This window comes from Alligator mississippiensis, chromosome 12 (genome assembly GCF_030867095.1).
Source record: "Alligator mississippiensis isolate rAllMis1 chromosome 12, rAllMis1, whole genome shotgun sequence".
NCBI classification, from domain to species: domain Eukaryota; kingdom Metazoa; phylum Chordata; order Crocodylia; family Alligatoridae; genus Alligator; species Alligator mississippiensis.
The window spans coordinates 2,045,226-2,061,870 of NC_081835.1; the positions used below are offsets into that span (position 1 = coordinate 2,045,226).

General features: G+C 42.8%; 1 protein-coding gene across 37 annotated transcripts in view; it reads right to left on the minus strand.

The window, feature by feature from the left end:
• FHIT (fragile histidine triad diadenosine triphosphatase) overlaps nucleotides 1–16,645 on the minus strand; it is a 771,770-nt gene that overhangs the window by 611,951 nt on the left and 143,174 nt on the right. For 7 of the 37 annotated variants that reach the window (XM_059715896.1, XM_059715884.1, XM_059715883.1 and 4 more), the window contains one exon: nucleotides 1,038–1,108. The exons of 25 other annotated variants lie outside the window; for them this stretch is intronic. The gene's annotated coding sequence lies outside the window, so the exon portion shown is untranslated. Of the gene's footprint in view, nucleotides 1–1,037; nucleotides 1,109–1,411; nucleotides 1,672–1,692; nucleotides 1,834–2,073; nucleotides 2,317–13,559; nucleotides 14,125–16,645 lie in introns of those variants that run through there. 5 more of the 37 variants (XM_059715900.1, XM_059715902.1, XM_059715901.1 and 2 more) reach the window with 5 other exon arrangements.

Here is a 16,645-nt window from a genome sequence, read left to right on the forward strand (position 1 = left end):
GATAGCTTTCACAGGAAAATCCTCATTACTGTTTAAGAGACACAAACTGAGACACCACCATATGTCAAGATTCACAGGGCTCCGTTTGAAGAGAGATATCAAGGGTCTTCGGCATTGCAAACTCCCAGAAGTTTGCATATCTTGGCTCCAGAGAAAAATCAACCTCTAGAGGAAAGGTCAGCTAGTGATGTGCTTTGTGTGCACAAACCCAAGATATGTAGGTCTGGAGAGAGGAGAGCTCATGAATTAATATCGGTTTTTGCAAATTGTTGATTTACAAGGTCATGGCTACTCTTTCAGAAGCTCTCTCCAGCCGTAGACCAGAGCTACAGTTACATGATGGGTGCAAAGTTTGCAGCTGCTCTGAAGGAAGCGGAATGTGATTAGACAGAGAGAATAAATATCAACTCAGCGTAAAAAGCAAAAGGTGAACAGCATAACCTTCACGCAGACCGGCTAATATTTCAGTAACTGTTTACAGTAGGTTATGGTCACTAGGGCAAGAAAGAGCGCATACTTCATGATGAGGGCATGCCTCTCTCATCAAAAGGGAGGATAAGCTCTAGACTATTATACATAAACTTGGAAGAACAAACAGCCACAAGTTCATCATTAAAAATCTCTTCCTTAACTTCCCCATCAATATGAAGTTCTGACATACAATAACCAAGTTTACAAATCTTAATTCCTATAACATAAAGCATGTTTATAACACCATAAACTGCACCCAAGCAAGGGGCCTGCATGGGTTTAGCTAGACCTGCTTCTGAACCAATTCATTCAGTACAAAAGCCATGTGGAGATACCAAAGAATAGGAAGAGGGAATTAAGCCCCACCATTCGTGAAAGTTTCCATGCTCAATAATTTATCCTTGAAATCATTGTGGACTCAACCCTCTCCTACAAGTAGGCAAAGATAACATGCTAAAAACACATTTTAACAAGCTGAGGGGTTTTTTTGGTTTTTCTGTGGAACAAGCAATCAAAAGTTACTGAAAGTAGTATCTGTTTTCAAGACTAATCGTAAAAACACTTACCTGTTACACTCAATTTGTATTCACAAACTTATCGGTGAGCTGAGTTCTCGCTGCTTTTGCCCCTGTGAGCCCTACAAGCCAACACAAAAGAGACTGAGTTGTGATCTTCCCCTCCTAGCACCAACACGATGCACTGAGTTTCAATCGATCGCACCTGCTGGATCCCAGGGACAGCACTGCAGCTGCTCAGGTGCAGCCCGTACCTCGTTAGGCTAGCAGAGACTCTGCTTACTGGCGACCCACCGTGCAAAAGGAAAGAAGTCTGCAGGGGCTCCTAAGAGGCATTTCAAGGGCTGGGATTTACCACAAAATGGAGCTTTATTTTTAAACCTGACCATATAGCTGATATGCAAGTCAGTGTCATACAAAGGTACCTTTTTCACAATCAGTTTTTAGAGCAGAACTGCGCGCTGAACATCCCACCTGCCAGGCACTTTGGTGCTAACATGCTTTTAAATCTTGGCCTGTCTGCCTTAGTGGCATGTCAGTGAGAGAGGTAGTTAGCCGTGTTAGTCTGGAGGTATTTAGACAGGCCACCCTGTCCTGCCTTCTGCCTATATGCCAATGAATGCCAGCAAGGACAATGACATCAGGTATCCAGGTTGTACCAAGGACAATGAAACACTCCTATAGCAGAAGTGTGTTTTTTCCCCACCTGCACATGACCTTGCTTCTTGCAACCTGAAATACCTGTCTTCGCACTGGCCTAAATTATAGCAACAGGGAGCATATTAGTACCTTTGATTACCTAGTTCTGTTAGCAGTCTAGAAAACAATTAACAGTATTATCAGCTAATCAAATGCTGTTAAACCAATGTTGTAACCACCTCCGCTTACAAGGGGAGCTGATTATAAACAGTGCATATGTAGATTTTTATGAAGTGCAACACAGCTAAATTCTTTTAAACGTTTAAGGACACAGGAACGTCCTTACACCGACAGGACTACAATCTGCACCTTTAAATGTTTAAAGCTCATTAACAGCCAAAGATCATGCCGCTTTTCTCTCTAGTTATGGGAATAAGCAAGTGCCTACCTATCTTTATCATCTCATGTGAGATGAAAGGATTTTTCGGTTTAGTATCTTTTCCTGGACCAAATGCATAGTTGAGAGGTTGAGACAAACTTTTGGGCACAAGATACTCTTCCTCAGGTCCCCTGCCTGAAAACGTGTCTAAAATCTCCCCCAGCTACGCAGTTATCCAATAAAAGACATTCCCCCCCAAATCCTTGCCTTGCACATATGTCATGGACCATCACAGCTACCCCACTCTTACACTCCCTTTATCTTATGTTATCATTGTGCTGAGGAAGGGTGTTAGTGACTGCCATTAAATAAGGATAGCAACAGACCCAAGTTAAATCTGATTAGTGCCTTAAGCACCCTCCTACCAGACCACAGGAAAGGAGCAATTAGATGCTTCTGTATGCAATAAAAGATCCAAGAAGAGCCAGCTGAAATTGTTAAGCCCTGAGAAAGAATGAAGCCTGTGTTTATCCTATCTAGAGGCAGTTTCTAGCTTCGAAGAATAGCAACCGCACAACTGTGGCCAAATCTCCTGGGCTAGGTATAGACATTCAAAAAGCCCAAGGTGGACATGGTCTATGTTCTGTGGTTTTCGATAAGTGGTGTAGTTTAGATCAGTAGTGAACACAACACACGTTCGCCCTTTGGGGCGGGGGACAAACCCCAGACCAGCTTCTACCATTTGTAAACCAGTCTGTGTGCACCAAACTTCTGTTCTGTTATAGGCATAGACCGGTTTCTGATCCCTTAAACCGGTAAAAACATGTGTGTACCTAGCCTTGGAGTATCCTCAGCTCCCCTGACCGGCAAGCTGTACCGGCCAGAGACTGCAATCCTTTCACACTCCCCGCTGACCGCAGAACCTCATCATTTAAGAAAGTCTCCTGTTCGCAGCGAAAAGCTTGGAAACGTGACCCAAACATAACTGAAAGGCTCAAAATAAAAACCAAATAGGAATTTTTAAAAAGCTAATGATCGTTGGAGCCTCACTTGTGGTTTTAGTGTTAGATGTCTTTGCTAGATATTCAGAGAAAAGTGGTCAGACAGAATAAAAAGATCGCCCCGAGGAACCCTGGCCTCTCGCATCGTTCCTGGACCATCAGGGTACCACGTCACTCTGACACTACCACAACAAAGCAAAGCAAGCTGAGATCTGGGAACAGGCACCGCTCCAGAAGCTGAACAAACTGGACAAGCAAGACGGCTGACTAACCTCGCCATCCTCTAAGATGGCAGATATCAGGCTTCCATGTTTTGGCAACCCAAAGGCAAAAAAAAAAAATAAAGGGAAGGGGCTGACCCAGAGAGACCCCTTGCAACACATGTAGGTCTGAGGCAGCACTGAGCTGATCGAAGAAATGAAAGGAAAGGCCTGCCGGGTGAAAACAGACCTCGGCTTAATGCAGGAGCAGGAAGACGATGGTGCAGGAAGTGGTTTGGATTGGGCCCCTGTTTCCCGAGTGCCCGGGGGAGGCAACAGCACAGCATGAAATAAAACATATGTAAATTCATCTTGAGATATGATACAAAGCTGAAAACAAGGCTTTACATTGCTGAGAAGCAGATCCAAATCTTTTAACAGTATGCAGCACGGCGGATCATGCTTGGGAGTATGCGGTCTTTCTTGAGATGCGCTACATGAACTTTAACAACAGAAGCCTAGGCTTAAAAAAAATAATAAATAAATAAAAAATAAGTAGTATTCAAAGCAAGTCTTTATTAAACTGTATAATTTCAAAACCTGGAATATTGTGTGCCCCATTTTCCCTAGAGTTGGTCATATTTGCATATCTTTTACACATTCTATGAAATTAATATTGCCTTTTGTGTCTTGAACTTAGCTAATAAAACCTGCCATTTTTACCTTTCACAGACATGAGTAATATAGATTGAACACCCAGAGGGACTCACAGCGCATACATAAGCTTTATTCTTTGTATGTTTAATTTTTTTCACAAGAACACATTAAACAAAGATTAATAAACCTTTACAGGGCACAGCAACTTTGCAAATGACAGAAGTCATGCTGATGAAGCCATGTCCCTCACAAATGAACTAAATTTGGCAATATATAATGAAAATTCCAGTTTTCAGTGCCTTTCAAATCAAACAATGCCCTGAAGCACTTTACATTTAGAATAAGGTTTTAAAACCTTTAATGGCTACTTAAAAACAGAGCCTAAAAGCTACATGTAAAAAAAAAATAATCATAGGTTCCTTATTTGAAATGTTTATTTATTTTAAAAGTTGTCCGAAACTTGTCACGTTCTCCCAAATTTCATTAGCTGGGAGAACCTGGGAAACTGCAATTATACGTTATGGTATCACGAGGGCTGACAGCAGCACAGCCCAAGTGATGGAGCACTGACCATGCCACAGGGGCTCACACACAGACCATGCTTCTTGCACACGCATGCCCTTTGGGGAAGCCTCTGCACAACCAACGAACCTTCTGCACTACTGCGGCAGCTTCGATCCTGCTTGTGCCACCCACTCCTCCCGGCTTTATTGAAAGCAAAGCAACGCGCAAGCCCTGTGGTTTCTCTTGGCTTCTTTTAAAGTGGTCTTGTTTGATGGAAACTGGTAAAAATGCATGTTCTTAACATACAAAACCCTACGTAACTGTGTAATACCATGAACCATGAGCAAAGCCACTCCCCTGCACAGTGAGGGGAGATGACCCCAGCTCTTCTACTAACTCAGGGACCCAACCCTAAATGCACTCTGCTTCCCGTCTTGCTGGGACTGTCCTGGGGATATACAACAATGCCGCAGGACACGCAGCCCTTTGGCATGCACTAGGGAGTGGGCATAAGACTGGGCGCATCTACACATTCGTTAATGTGCCATAATGACGGCACATTAAGTTTAGTACCTGTAATCACAGGACATCTAATCACGTGTTGCAGGGTGGTAGGGGCACTTTAATTAGAGTGGCACCAAAAGCCGCTCTAATTAAAGCCCCTGCAGTGTCACGTGTATTCAGTGCCCCAGGCTTCAAAATGGCAGCGGAGGCACTTGAACTAAAGCTCATTCAACAGGCTTCAGTTCAAGCACCTCCACCACCATTTTGAAGCACAGGGACACTAAACAGACATGATGTAGGGGCTGCCGGAGCGTGTTAGTTATCGTGCTCCGCAGACTTGGTTAATTAAGCCTGCTCTGATGCGTGCTAATTATCACATGTCGGAGCAGACATCCAGCATGTGTATAAGTGCCCACAGGTACTAACTTAATGCGCCGCAATTGGCACTACTGCACATTAGTGCAGGTGAACTTTATTTTGTGTGATGCTAAATGCGCATTAGAATAAATCTACTGTGCATTGGCACACTTTTTGCGTGACACACTAATGTGCAATAAAATGTCTAAAGTGCATTTAGTGTCTTGGCGCCCAGTTAGACGGTTACTCTACTTCTCTGAGAAACAAGGATCTACCAGAGAAGATCTGCCTCCAAAGTCCCAGACTGTCTCCTCTTGTATCTTAGTCAGATTCAGTATGGAGCCACCAACGGAGAGGGGAAAGACACTGCACTCAGGGGGGTACCTGCACTACACACATACTACCCAGTTCTGCATTTCCTTTTCCTGCCTGAAAAATATGAAAAACTTGCCGTGCATCTTCACGGCACATCAACTTTTACAGCGCCTTGCCCAAGCTGTATCAATGCTTAGCCAAAGTCAGCAATGAATAACACACCTCAGGCTTAACAGTGACGCTAGACCAGACTTGGGTGATGTGAGCAGAAGTGCTCTGAAGAATAGCTGTGCAGCCAATCTCTCCAGGGACCTGACCTCCACCTGCAACCCTGTGCACTTCCTGCATTGAGGACCTCTCAAAATTATCCTGGGTCACCCACTCTCCCTCCTTGGCAATGACCTCATGAGACACCTGCACCGAGACAGTCAGACCTTGCGGAGAGGTTTGTGAGTGCAGGTAAGGGAACAACCCCAGGACAAGAGAAGATGGGAAGCTCCCGCAACATTGCAGCCTAACGTGATGCAATGCTACTCAGCAAGGACGGGTGGCCTGTGCAGACATCAAGCGGAAACATTGCTCTAGGCTCTCTCAGTTGAGAGCGAGAGCTCCTGCAGAGAGTGGAAGGAAGTCATGTAGGTCACTGGCAATCAACTAACTTTGGTTAGTCTATAAAGTGCAAATCTACCCTGCCGTCTAACCACCCCCCGCCCCAAACTCTGCCGCCCTTCTTCCTGCAGGTCAAAATCTGATGTTTTACCCACTGCAGAAATATGAGCATGAAGCCTAATCTCCTCTCAATGTAATAAACTGCAAGAGCAGCATGACAGCCAAGCAAAGGTGAGTCTGGAACGTTATCCTGAAGGAGTCTGCTCTTTAACTGGCCTGTTGTCTCAGCAGGCAGCACATGCGACGAGAGATGCTGGCAGAGATTGCCTCAATAGAAAAATCAGCAGCTTCCCACATCGGTGGCTCAGTGGGGGATGACTGCTCCTGAAATCCGTGAAATACAACAGCGTGCCAGGGGTGTCAAGAGTGGGAAGGAACAGAATCGAAAAGTACAGAACGACGGCGGGGAGGGAAGCAGGGCGAGTGAGAGATGGTGAGCCACAGAGACAACGGAGCAAAAAGAAACCACCCCAACGATAGATCAGAGGCAGCACAGAGCAGGGAAAGACAAAAATAAAGCAGCACTGACACCGAAGCAAAGTTTTCTGGCAGCAAAACAATAAAAATTAACGAGGAGAAAGGATATGTGAAAATGAACCATACTGGAAGTTGTTCCCTGTGTTCATTTTTATCGTTCCTGAATGGCTAAAAAGGCAAATCTGTTCATGCCTGGATAAATCAGTGAATGTTAGACCTTGCTGACTTGTGTAGCTTAATAATATGATGCCAAATTTAGCACATGTTATCAGAAACTCTTCATCCTAATTTCCATGCTCTGATGTTCAAAAACAATAGAGCACCAGAGATAATATACAGCAAGTTATATCAAGCATCTGGAAAATATGAACATTACATGACATAGCCACCAAAATGCAAGTGCTTTAGTTCCTTCCCAGATTGAAAGCAAAGAGACAAAGTTCATGAGTAAAAATCAGCAACAATGTCACTAGAACGAGCAACAGTAAAATCATTGCACTGGTGTGACCAGTAAGAGAATATTTAACAAAATAAAGATTTACCCTAAAAATGCTATTAAAAGTTCTCACTTCAAAACACACAAAGACATGTTCCCTTTTCATAATATATGTATTTATATATAAATGGATATTTCTTCAAAACAAACACAGGATGACTGTTCAGAAATCCACTCAGCACGGTGGCATCCCAAAGAGGTTTAGTGGTACAGTTAGACATGTGCCTACACATTCATCAATGCAGTTTTACTAATGTGCATTAAATGGAGTACCTCCATTATGAAGTGCCAGAAAAAGTCATATTAGCCTATTTTACTATGCATTAGCAAAAGCATGCTTTTTGTGACAATTTAACGCACATTAAAATAGGCTAATGTGCATTAACAGGCATGTGTAGATGCGCCCACTGGTGAGAAAACATTATCTTTGTACTGACAGGATCCTCAGAAGTGAGGTATCCAACCATCTCGCAACCCACAACACAATCATATTTATCTATCTGATTTCCATGCCACCGTCCCCAAAAAGGCTCAAGGCAGCTTACAACCATCACTGGACTTGCGTGAGGAAGGAAGGGCCATCCTGGTATTGCAGAGGTAGGGCAGCAGGAGATCATCATAGAGAGAGTTGGTGATGGAGCTGGGAACCCAATCCAGCTCTCTCAAGTCCCAGCCAAACGCACGTTCGAGTAACGCGTCCTCCCTGCCTTTCCGCTTCACACCTTGCAACTCAAAGACAAGTCACTCCCCCCCGCTGGGAAGGAGGTCAGGGAGCCTCTGGAATCAGCGAGGAGGGTATCGCTGGAAATGTTCTACTTCAGCAAAAACCAGGTGTACGCCTGCCTGCCTCCTGGCATGGTTTTGCAAACAGGGAAGGTAATTTAGACCGTAATGGAATTAGGAAAGAGTATTTCATGCTTCCCTAATCAAGAATTCTGAAAACAAATCAGGGACCCTGAGACTCCTTCCTTGGAGTTAAATGCAGCCAATTAAAATGAAAAGGGAGAGTTAAGGATCCTCCACTTCCTTTGCATAGCTCTAACAAGACTGTCTGAACAATAAACAATCCTTGAGCAAAATGCATCTTAAGGTGGGACTATTATTACAAAACATAAGATAGACTGTTTAATATCTATACCCGTAACTAAGGCTCACTGTGCTGAAATGTGGGCTGCTGAGAGCATTACAATGCAGTAAGCAAGATTCCCTTTAAAAAAAAATGTTTTTTCTTATACCTATATCTTATATTTTACAGTTTTTCCTTATACCTATATTTGAAACGATGATAAACATCTCTCGCTGTCTCCCCGTCAGACAGAGCAATGGTCAGATCTATTTTTAAACAGCATCAAGAATTTGGGAAGGAAACAGATTCTTTGTATTTTAAGAGTCAGTGTTGGTGCCCTACTATAAAAGGCCTTTACCGTGACCTTCCATATGGCTCCCACCGTGAAGCCAACAAAGTCTGATAAACCACTGTCTGGATTTAGGATTTTGTCTGTTAGGGAACTAAATAATCCTGAACTTTCACCCCAGCCTTGCTGTTTAAATCCATCTGAAAGATCTAAATGAAAGGAGTCCAATGGTCTGTAAGGGCAGTCTGCTGTATAACATCACCTCATTTTAAATCCTGGAAATGAAAATGCCGGATTTATAGAAATTAGTGAGTCTGACCCAGGTTTTACAGCAAGAGGTACTGATGTCTCCGAGCAGACTCAGATTACAGATGGGGCAAAACCAAAAACGATTTACTGAGGCTTTAGACCATGTATCTGGGATTATGGCTAAATGAAGTGCTTTGCACATTTGTATTTAGTTTTGCATAACAGCACATTCTCACATCACCTTCATCATCTCTTTACAATTTAGCCAGTTCTCATCAACAGTCTGTCTCACTAATTAACACTGTTCATCTACTTCACTTGATATGGCCCGCATTTTTTGCAGTCAAATTGGTAATCTACAAGTTCAATACATGCATTTGTATCCAAAATCCTTCCACTGGCTGTTATGTGGAATCCCATCCAACAGCAATCACCAGTTCCCAAACTGCCCATAATAATCACTTCCTTATCCCCCTGTTGTCCTGACACATCCTGAAAGGGAAACCAATCTTCTACAAAGGGAACAGATCCCTGACTGAAGTAGATCCTTGGTTATAACTAGGACACAAAATCCTTGGAAAACAAATATCCCTGGTTTGTCCAATGCAAATAGAGCACGGTTGACCCTCTGGGAACTCTCTCTAGGGTTAGGGACACAAGTTACACATAAACCAGTTTAAGTCATCAGAAACTGGTTTAAACCTGTAACAGGACAGAAGTTCGGTGCACATAAACCAGTTTCAAAATGACTAAAACCGGTTTAAGATAAACCTGGTTGAATGTAGTGTCGGTTAACTGATTTGGGTCAAATCGGTTTATGAAACCTCTGCCCCCGACCTAGATGGCTCTCCTTGCTTCCATAAGGATGAGAGGATCAAGTCCCATCCCTTTCTCCCTTCTTGCAGGGTCCAGGACAGGTGTGGGCAAGGAAAGTAGAGTGCTAGGGGGCACACAGCACCCTCTGCCGATCCTATAAGAATGCACTAAAATATTAACCTGTGTAATCAGGTATTTTTGGCAACACGCTTGGGTCTGCTGCACAGTAGTCAGGTTAATATCTCTTAGTTTACTAGGATAAGTACATCTTGGTTAAAATGATCCTTTGGAGCAGGTTAAGCGAAGATGGTTTCTCAGTTAATCCATCCTGGTTCTGCATTAATCACTGACTACAACCTTTGCCACACTGCAGCCCACCCCCCCCGACTGTTACCTTCAGATGCAGCAGCCATGCTGAAAAAACGGGGGAGAATAGTTGCCTTGGCAACACACAGCACACAACACAGGGACTCCACATGGAAGATGCCCGTGAGATCTGCAGGATCCAGGAGCTGTATCAATTGCTTACTATCAATTTTTCATGCAGGCACCATTGGCAGGGAGGGGTCGGGGGCTCAATCCAATAGTGGGACAAAATGCCAAGAAACACTGAGCTGGTATTTGATGTAGGTGGGCGGGGGGAGAGAGCCAGAAGATGAACAAAAATGAGGGTGATACTTTGAAGATTAGGGCACAAAAAGATGATCCTAGCAGCAGCATTCAGAACAGACTGGAGTAGAAATGCTGTCGAGGCAACAGGGGAAGAATACGGCTGTTGAAATGTGAGATGATGAAGGTCTACAGTGCCTGGGCATCATCACCCAGGTTCAGAGGGCCCTGGAAGTATCCCATCACCAAACAGTATTTACTATAAGTACACCTCTGTTTTTTAAATTAAGCATTTTATGCTGCTCTGACAAAAAATAAAGAACCTGAGCATCATCCTTTGTGCAGCTACACTAATAAATTGCATCTGAAAGAAAAACAAATAAGTCAATGAAAAAGTGTGAGCTTGCAATTATTTTATTGTAATGGTCAAAGTACAGTGGAAACAAGAGAACTGAAGCTTTGAAAGAAAGAATAATCTATATTTGATCTAGTTGAGACTTCCTTTGTGTCAGCACTTTAAATACCACAGCAAAATGCTGACAATAATTATGTTAATATTACTATGAAAAACAGAATCCCCAAACTAACAGGTTTTCAAGGATTTTTATTTTTTTACCTGCTTCTTGCTTTGGTGGCATGAGCTTCAGACACCAAAACCTGAGCTTTCCACCACAACCAGAAATGGCATATGTAAACTAATCTTGGAGCAACAAAGAAGATTGAACGAGGAGAAATAATAATCATTCTTAGTGCAAGAAAAATGCAATGGTTGTGAGTCAGAAGCATCTTGATAAAACTCGTGGTGTGGAAACAACTCTTTATTATGCAAAGGAACAACTTTCGTAGGAACTATTTACAAGAAAGAGGTACGACACTGCTCTTGTGGGCTCTTGAGGTCGAGCCTAATTGCTGTTCTGCCACTTCAAGGTCCTGATGCCCCCCTCACCTCTAAACTGTTTCTTGTGGTCCCACACTTCTTGCACACCCTACAATCCCCAGAAAACTTACTCTGTGTCACAGGTCCTGCTAATCCAACTCTACATCCAAAAGAGGAGCTCTCTATGCTTCCTAATTTGCTACTCTTATTGCTTTCAATGGACCTCAGCCACTGCCTTGCTGCAATTAAGGGAGCCTTTGAAAATCCTCCATAAGTCTAAGTCTTAGGCCAAAGCATGGGTAGGGGAAAGGGAGAGGAACAAGGGACAGGAAGACAGTGCCACTGGTATTGAGAGTACAGTAGGCAGCATTATCAATATAAAATCCCTCGGCATGCCCCAGCAGGCAGTCTCCAAATAATTGCAAGCCAAGACCAGAAATGCTGCCCATTTCCACGTCATCAACCATTCTTTCCCTTGCCAGTGGCACTTGTGGTATATTTTCAGCGTTACAGTAAGTCATGCCGGACTGTACTCGTAATAAAAGGATTTTACTAACCTTATAAACTTTACTATCCCTTATGGAAAAAACAGAGTTGTAGCTTTTGTTAAATAGCAACTTGTAAATTTCACTATTCATTAGGAAGGAACGAGCACTTGAGGTATTGTTAAGCAGCACCTTGTAAATTTCACTCTCCCGTAGAAAATAAAAAGAAGCGCGGAGAGGCGCTGCTTAGTGGCAACTTGTAAATTTCATCCTCCGCTGCAGGAAAATCAGCTCTGACTACACGATATCCTTCATGCGACGTGTCAAATACTTGTTTTATTCTACACAGAGGTGTATTGAGTTGGCTTTCTGGCAACAGAATGCAATTTACAAGTCGCCGCTTAACATTACTTCTCATCCTTGTCCCTTGTAACGGGCTGAGAAATTTACAAGGTGTTTCTGAACAATACCAACCATTTTATTCCATAATGGAGGGCGAAACTGTTTAAAATGCTGCCCACAGCTCTTGTGGCACAACGCACGATTTTGTGGGATTCCACGTGGTCATTATTTTCTCTTCTTTAATACCTCCGCACGGTTTTCTTTCCTTTGAACGTATAATCTGACGGACAGTTTATGTTTTTGTTGATATAATAAAGAGCCGGAGCACCAGCCGCTCTGGTATTTCCACTCAATGTAATTAATCAAAATTCAAAGCAAAGGAGCTTGAACTTCAAGCAATATTTTAAAATGTAATAAAGTTCCTGTTTCTAAATACTAAATCCACAGAGTACAGACAAGCGGGATTGGGTAAAACTGGCATAGCAACTTAATGGAGAGCGCCTTGATCTGAATGAGGAAGAGCGTACATCAATTTTTAAAATGCTAAAAAAAGTCCTTGTAATATTTCCATAAAATGTGGGCTATTAGGGGGGCATAAAATCAGAGTAAAAGGCTCTTTCAGTGCTAAAGAAGGTGAAGCACAGTGCAATGGGGAAGAGAGAGAATAGTTGAGGGGCATCTTTATCTCATCATCCAGAGCCCAAAACCCAAAGAGAAGAGTTTCCAGGTGTTTGTTCCCTCTGAAGGGATTCCTGAACCACAAAAGTTCATTATGCCATAGAGCAACATTTAAATTAATAGAACAGCCACATAAATGGTGAACTGAAGCCACCAAACTATTTTCACTTAACCTTAGAAGGATGATAATTCATATTGCCAGAGATTAAAGGCCATTTCATTACTTCACGGTGCCACTCTGTCCTCACAGCGCTATATTTCTAACTGGTCAAGTAGATGTTTAATTTGCAGATGTCTCCCGAATACTGATTACCTGCATTCTGCAGACATCTGCAGAAAGCAATCCACAAGTGCATATTTCAAAGCTGCATATTTTTACATAACATCCGCTGGGGTCCATCATTCTTGCATTCTTTTTTTAGAGTCACAACCTGATGCATTATTTCAATAAACAACTCCAATTAGTCATATTCTCACAGGCTGTCAACAAAGAATATTCTGCCGTAGTAACATAGCTCCTGGCTAAGGATGTTACGAAAGACTAAGCATGAAATGCAAGGGACACCACCAGACTGAAAACACACCCTGCTCCGTTGGGGGAATTGCAGCATTTCTTCCAGTGTAAGCAAGAATGCAGGGAAAAAAAGCAATTAATTTTGAGAGACCGGAGAAATGGATGCATTGTGGGAGTACATTCTCATCTTCATCTGGGCACTGATGGTTTTGAAATAATAAGCTGTTAAAAATCGCTCCATAAAAATGTAAATAATCCTTGTGAGGTAGAGGAGTAATACACAAGGTAATAAAGTCATATTATTCACCCACAGCATTGCAAAAAGAATGACAGGAATAGAAAGACACATAAATAAAGGATCATTCCCATACAAGCTGACAGAGGCGTACAATGGGAAGTGACGTGCACATGCAATCCCAGCGTGTTCAAACACACAAAGGCAAATGCTACCTTCAGCTGTAGGTGCGCCGCTCCACTGACATCGAAGTGGAAGATAGCAGAATCGGCCCAAAGGCCACAGAAACAGGACAGGATGACCCCAAGCCTAACCGTGGTTGTAGGAGAGCTGAAATCTTTTTTTAAAAACAAGGGATTCAGATAAAGTTGCCCCAATTACAGAGACCTGGATAAAACCTGCTGAACAAGCTGGCGCTCAGGAAGCCGGCCAGTAGTTTCTCTGTCTCTCTGCAGCTCTTTTCTTGCTGAGCGTAAAAGTTTCTCCAGTACCACTTGCAGGGATATTACTGGCCTCCGGTTAGCCGTAGTGCAATCAATCATGGTTGCACTGAATATCCCGAGACGACTCAGGGAAACATATGGACGTGCTCAATGGAAATTTCACTCGTTTGATCCATTTAATCACGAGCATATTTTGAACAACAAGCAATAGGTTTTAAATGCCTAGCACCAAAACATTTTAAAGCTGAAGAGGCCCGATAGATCCTGTAGACATTACTAAACAAAAGCTCGGACCGGCTTCAAACAGGAGCTTTTGCGTGCAGCAGTCTACAGAACAGGGACCAAGTATTGCAGACCACGTGGAGAGGAAGCACAATTGAAGAAGTTAAAAGAAAATATTAACTCAAGGTATTTGCATCTTGAGTAAGCACTGTGGAAAAGCAGGAACAGATTTTAGTGACTGAGTTTGATAGGTCTGTCTAAGGACCTTGAGTAAAATTCAAAAACCACACATCTACAAGCAGCTTATGATACAATAATTAATTTACCAAGGCTGTAATAGAAGGAATAGCATCACATGACACCCACTACATGCTGGTATATCTGCTTTGAATTTGCTGTGGATCGCTCTACACATCATTTTTCCTACTTTTCCATATTTTTCGATCAGACAGATGATTTTAAGTCACTTTACAGACAATAATCCTCTCTGCCTGCCAGTGGAGGAGGCACTTCAGATATCATTCCTTTTAGTACTTTACAGAAGAGAAACTAAAGCCTTTTCTACTTTTTATGTCAAACAGGCAGTGCAACTGAACATGGTTTAATTGCAAGTTTAGCCACCACATTTTGTATGGTCTGCAGCGGCGGGAATGGTGCTGAACCTGGTCTGTCCTTAGTACACTCGCCATCAGGCTGTATTCAACACGGGTTTGGTTGTACCTGATGCCTACAACTAGTAATATTTGCAGAACAGGCAGGGTTCAACATTCAGGGAGACTAAGTACCTCAAAAGGTAGGCGAGTGGCAGAACTAGCGACAGAAGGCAGGTCTCTCACCTGTATTTTAAGCATGAGAAAATCCATCCCTCCATCCCACCCCAGAAGTGGTGCAAGCACCTACTCTGGATACCTTTAAGAAACGGTCGGATGCTTATCTTGCTGGGGTGGTCTGACCCCAACTGACTTCCTGCCCCTAGGGCACGGGGCTGGACACAATGATCTCGCGAGGTCCCTTCCAGCCCTAATGTCTATGAAATCTATGCAATCCTATACAGTATAATATGAAAGAGGCCTTCTCAAGATTTAACTATGATTTTCCCACTGTATTATTCAAGCATCTGTGTAAGCAGTGGTACAACTTGGTGTCAAAAAGCACCAGTCTTTTCTGACAGGAGCTGGAAAATGACCAAATAGGACAAAAGCTATGCCGAAGCAGACGTAGGAGCAGGGGTTTGACTTCTCACACCTTTGGGCTTGTTCCTTAAGTGGAAATCAGCAGCAAAACACCAACTACTAACTCTTCTACTCTGCCAGCGAACTAAAAAGAGCTATATTCTACTGCAGCTTCTGAAAAGAAAACGCATTCCTTTCTCAACATCTTTGCTTCCATAGCGTCACATCATGTCAAGGCATAGTGCAATAATAGTAATGTAAGAATGTAGTCGCAGAGCCCAGTTAACAGCTGAAAGCAAGTGAAAACAAATGAGGCTTCTGCTCCAAACAAAATGACACATTCTTCTGTAGATGTCTACTTCCCAGGTATGTACCTGATAACAAAACAGCTATTCATTTCTCTTTATGGCCTTGAGAGTTGAGCACGAGAGACCAGGAGTAGCAGCGAAAGCAGAAAATTAATTCAACACTACGCTTGTAGAGAATTGAAAAATAACTGGCAAATCAGGAATATCAAACCAAACACGTCATCCCTTCCTCGGCAGCTTTTCTAGATGAACTGCCTCAACATCTATGAGTAAGCCCCAACATGTTATTTTCCATTCAAGTTTCCCTCAATCGCAGAAACGATATATGTTTTTAAAAACCTACCAAAACTACCATCCACCCAAAAAGTTAGTGAAATGGAAATAAAAATAAAACTATTATTACAAGACCAATTATTCCCCTTTGGTTGCAGGGGGGGCAAAGAGAAGGTGGTCTCACAACGCATGTGTCTGCTATGTTAAAACCTACTTACTCACTAGCAGTAGAAGAGGTCTTCCCTAGAAAGGAGCACGGTTGCTGGTAGTTAGAGACAGATGGGATCGCTGAAATTGCTTTAGTCACTTTGACCGATGCTTTAAGGCCATGGCTGAGATTGGGATTGTTCCTGGAAAAGACCTGGCTTCGGGGGCCTGCAAAGACCTTACATCAACTGTTTTCTAACTTATACAATTTGATGTTGAGGGACAAGGAAGTGTCCAGCACCTCTTCCCCAACAGCCTTTTCGTTTGGGATTCAGGGCCTCAGTTGATAACACAGTCATAAGTTTTATGAGTTTGAAGATGTTAACACCCGACTCTGCATTCCCTAAATCAGAAGCATTTCTTATGGCACAGAGGTAGTTAGTGAGGGAGGCTCTCTCCTTCATATCTGTTGCCCCTTGAAACCAGTGGCACTGCCTAGCATGACAATTTATCATTGTCAAATGAAAATTCACCTTAACATACATATTTTCTGTTACAGCTAAAAAGCTAAAAAACCATTGTCTAGGCAAATGCTACTGAAGTAGAACTGAAATTCCAGGAGTCGGCAAGTGAGATATTGCAATCAAAAACTGACAAAGCCTTTAAGCTCTTAGTATTTTGTCTGTATCAATCTAAACACCAAAAAATTAATAATGGTATTCATAATAATCCTGCA